The 5,045-nt window shown below is 44.8% G+C and overlaps 1 pseudogene; it reads right to left on the bottom strand.

The window, feature by feature from the left end:
* Positions 1 to 219: 219 nt before the first annotated feature.
* LOC136650791 (5S ribosomal RNA) lies at positions 220 to 339 on the bottom strand (annotated as a pseudogene).
* Positions 340 to 5,045: the final 4,706 nt, after the last annotated feature.

A 5,045-nucleotide genomic window follows, 5' to 3' on the forward strand; every position in this document is an offset into this window, starting at 1 on the left:
TCACTTTTTAAGCTTTGGGGAGCCCTGCAGAGGCTCACACAGGGCTCCCCACACCCCAGGGAGGCGGCTGTGGGGACAGGTGAGTACGTGCCTCCCGCCTGCCTTCATCCCTTAAAGAGAAAGAGGCCAGGGCCCTCTGGCTGGGGTGTTGCGACACCCCAGTTTCAAAAGCCCTGGTCTACAGGTTGGCAACCTTCAGTCTCGAAAGACTATAGTATAAGCCTACAGCACCCGGTATTTCCAGGCGGTCTCCCATCCAAGTACTAACCAGGCCTGACCCTGCTTAGCTTCCAAGATCAGACGAGATCAGGCATGTGCAGGGTAACAGTTGCTGCCGACAGGGTCCACCTGCAAATGACACTATTTGAGGCTATTCGAAGGTGCCACTGCACACAGCACTGCGCCAGAATGATGCTCCTTTAAACTCCTTTAAACCTGGGCAGGAGGTCTGGTCTAGAGGGTTGAGCCTCCATTTGCCTGAAGATAACATCCACAAGGTCGCCAGTTCGAGGCCACCGGCACCGTGCGACCTTGAAGCAGCTGACAAGCTGAGCCGAGCTATTCCATCTGCTCTGAGCGTGGGATGGAGGCCAGAATGTGAAACCAGATCAAGAAAGTAACACCTGAATGTTGTGGTTCTTGTAAGATAGAACATTCTTTCAAATTGTAAAAATCCCTATGGGGATTTAATAAGCCTGTCTATGTAAATCGCCTTGAATAAAGTCTTGAATAAAGACCAAGAAAGGCAGTATAGAAATACCTGTATTATTATTATTATTTTGTCACTTTGCTTGATGCGCAGGCCTCTAGCAGCCAATAGATCCTACTTGAGGATTCTTGAACTCAGTTGAGCTTGAGAGTACCTTGGATCAGCTCCTGCTGTCCCTAGTAGGTCTTCCAGGTCCTGGAATGTCTGACCCTGACCTGCTCCTGCTCAGAGTCACCATCTGCTTCAAGCTGTTTCTTTGCAAACCTTGCATTGCAATCTATGGTGTGATTTTGTGCCCTGCAATGTCTAACAGCAACCTGCTCTCTGCTTATACTTGTCCAGACTGGTCCTTATACCTTGTCCTTATAAACAAGAAAAAAATTTTGTAACGGTCTCAGCCTATACACCTAGATGTGCCACAATAATGGCCATGTCTCTGCTTTATGCATTGGGATGGAGATCCCTTTGCTGTGGTTCTCTCTGCCTCTCCAGCACAAATTCCAGGAGCCAGTGTCTGTCCTTAGGTCAAGGTGCATCATCATGTCTCCTTGGGGCAGGAGAAGAATGCCTTCTTTGCCCGGAGCCACTCTAGGAAGCACAGACCATATCATTTGATTTGATTTGACTTGCAGTCGTCCAGTAACGCGTTGTAAAACTGGTAATGGGTGAGGGATTTGTGTAGAATTTTATTTATTTCCATTTCTGTTGGCATTTAAGGAAGACAAACAAGCAGACCACGAATACTTTCCTTCAGTGCCAAGTCCTGTTCAATGTTGCTTTATGCTCCTCAGCATCTTTGCCTGTTCCACCACATGTGTTTGGCCAAGTGTAAGAGTTAATGTTGCAGAAATGTACCCCTGTATTACAATCAGGGAGCTATACTTTGTTTCCATTGCTTCAGTTAGGACTTGGAAAGGTTTTCCCTTTGTTTAAAAGGATCAGGCCTTAGACATAAAATGCTGGCTATGAGATTGTGCCTTCACTCCCCCCTCTTTTTCCTAGAATTATCATTCACATAATGCCTTCCAGACCATGGCAGTTTCTCATAAGCCATGCCATGGGATAGTCACTGATTTGCTGCAGGTTGCTTAGAGTGAAGTCCTGGCTGGCGTTTCCATTCTCTCTTTTTGGCACATGGGATTTGCCAGCTGCATGATGCAAGGTCACTCGATTTTTTTTGTCACTGCTGGCCACATCTTGCTTTCTTGCTTCCAACAACGTGTGCCTTTGCCATTTATTTTGAGTGCATTTTCATCTAATTTATCCATGAAGCAAAGAAACAGCCATATTTTGACATTTGGCAAAGAAAGAAAAGGGACCCTGAGTGACTCAAAGACCAAAAGAAAAGTGAATTAATCATCGCATCCTTTTGTAAAAGAAAGGGGAAGAGAGGCAAGAGCCAAACTTTTCAAACCTGTTTGCCTAATCTTAGAAACCTGATTTCATGGCTATAATGCTGACCTGCTTTTTCCACTGTCCATTTGGATGTCTGTTTGAAAAAAAAAAAAATCAGGCCTCTGTATATTTTAGTGAGGCAGCAAGTCAAGACTGAAAACCTCAAAGCCAGAAGCAAAGTCTGTCCCCCCAATCCAATGAGCAACAAAGCAACAAGGAAGATTTGGGGAAGGGAGGGGTTTGATCAGTCCTTACATTTTTATTACAGTCTTTCAATACAGAAACAAGTCAATATTTTACATTCTGTTTGTAATTCAGCTGGGGATATGCTGGGGGAAGAGAAGTTTTTCTCACCTTGAGAAAAGGTGAGGGAAGAGAAGATGACGTTTGCTCACCTTTGCTGTTTGCTGGTGTCACCAATGGCAAAAGAAAAAAGAGGAAGTAAACTCCAAAAAGTTTTTTTTTTTTAAGGTGAAATTTCATGTAAAAATATCTCTATATGCCCAACATTAGTTCTGCAACCTGCCTTCTTCTGGGGTTCTGCAATAAGCCAACAAAAATTATAGTTGGAGCCTCTGGATCCACAGGGGAACTACTCTTGGACCACCTGCAGATACTGAAAATCACAGATAAGCAAATTTTTGGCCACATAAGCCATATGAAGGGTACCAGAGTTGTGCTTCCCTAGGTCTCAGAATGCCTTTATGTTGGCAACCTTCAGTCTCGAAAGACTATGGTATCGCGCTCTGAATGGTGGTTCTGGCACAGCGTCTAGTGTGGCTGAAAAGGCCGATTTGGAAGTGACAGTCCCTTCCACACCGGGAGCAAGTGCAGTCTGTCCCTGGTCTGTCTCCCTGGCTATGGGCCTTCCTTCTTTGCCTCTTAGCCTCAGACTGTTGGCCAAGTGTCTCTTCAAACTGGGAAAGGCCATGCTGCACAGCCTGCCTCCAAGCAGGCCGCTCAGAGGCCAGGGTTTCCCACCTGTTGAGGTCCACTCCTAAGGCCTTCAGATCCCTCTTGCAGATGTCCTTGTATCGCAGCTGTGGTCTACCTGTAGGGCGCTTTCCTTGCACAAGTTCTCCATAGAGGAGATCCTTTGGGATCCGGCCATCATCCATTCTCATGACATGAATGCCTTAAAAGGCATAAAAAACATCACCCAGTTTCCCAAAGGAAAACAGAAGTCATTTTTTTTGCAAGCCATTCTGAAGCTCGTACAGGCCATGGTAGAAGTGCACAGCCTCTGCAGGCTTCAGAAAGCCCTCCAGAGGGGACTGGAGCACAACCTCAGTACCCTTAAGTGGGCTCAGGTGGGGCTGAGTCTGGCTCAATGGGGGTCCAGAGCACCTGCGTTGAGTCAGATCTGCGGATGCAAAATCCAAATAAGCCGCAGATGTAAAATCCGAAAAGGATATAAAATATGAATAAGCCCCATACAAATTGAAAAGTGCCGGTCCCGATCCCCACACCAATTCTCCCCTGAAAATATCCCTTTCACCAACATCTGCTCCAGTGGGGACTCCAGAGATGGTTGGCAATCGCACTGTTGGCCCTGGCCCAAGCAACATCACTGAAGCTTGGGCCTTGTGCCTCACAAGTTCCACAAGTTCCATCTGCACAAGGTCCAGACAGCATTGGACCATAACTTGTATGATTGATTTCGATGGTGCTTAGTCCTGATAAAGTTTTTGTTAGTTTTTAAAGACCGTGTAATTCACTGTACACGGTTTACAGTGTTGTTGTTGATGTCCATAACATTTGGGGATTACTTCCTTCCCCTCACTTTTGTACATGTCTGAATAGGAAAGCAAAAGGAGGCAGATTTAGGAAGGGACAGAAAATGGGCATTGCTCTGGCAACACAAGGGCATTTGTGGTGGCCATGAAAGCCAGGACACTGTCACATGCTTCCAGCCCAATGGTGCAAACAGCTGAAGGTGTAGTGCACATGCCAGTGGCTCCCAGAGGTTGCACCAGTGTTGGTAAGTTGATGGCAGGGGTGGGGAGGTAGAAGTTCAAGGGCATTCTGGGCAGGGAGGGTGAAGGTCAGGGGCTGGGGAGCAGCTGGAGAGGGTTGATTTTGACAGGATTTGAAAAACTTGCTCCCAGCATTTTAAGTACTGCTTGATCCAAGAAAGGATATTGCCTCACCTATTCTAGGTTTCAGATGTACAGAACAATTTGGCATTTTGAATAAAGAGACATTCTAATAAGGACAGGCAAACTCCTCTACAGATCTGTCCCTTTAGAGAAATTCCCTGCAAATGCTGACATTATAAATCAACAAGTGTGCCTCTTGAAAGGGTATGCATATTATCTTGATATTGTACCAGCAGTTTTCTGTCAGTTAAAATAAAAATATCACACATTATTTTGGGGCTGTTTGTACTAAGAGAACTTTGGGGGAATGAGCAAGCTGATGATCTGATGTAGTTTTTGGAATAGCGTACGAAAGCACAATACTTGGCTTGTAATTCTCTGCTTGATAAGATATCGGGAAATGAAGCGAACAGGTTGTTCCACACTTGACCTTACATCCTGGAGTTCCCTCATTTGAACAATAACATTTTCTTCTTTATTGTTGTTTTGTGTTTTCTTTACTCAATAAAAGGAAGTAATTTTGAAATTAGAAAGCAGGATTCGTACACAGCAGACTCCAAATTCTAGGGAAGCATAAGACTCTAAACAGTTTAGCTAAGACAGACATTCAGAAAAGAAACCAACACATAGTTCCAGAGCAAACATACAGTAATTTCTCTAGCCCTCAGTCCTATATCAGCCTCAATGTGCTGATGTAAAGGGAGTTAAGAAAACTAGTTCTTTGCAGCAGTCTTCATGTAGTATTATAGGAAATTATGTATATTACAGTAAAAACTCCAAGTTCAGTTAGAACAAGTTGCGACTAGTAAAAAATAGACGCTCCAATGTGTCTTCAGAGGTTT

This window comes from Tiliqua scincoides, chromosome 4, assembly GCF_035046505.1.
Source record: "Tiliqua scincoides isolate rTilSci1 chromosome 4, rTilSci1.hap2, whole genome shotgun sequence".
Classification (NCBI taxonomy): Eukaryota; Metazoa; Chordata; class Lepidosauria; order Squamata; family Scincidae; genus Tiliqua; species Tiliqua scincoides.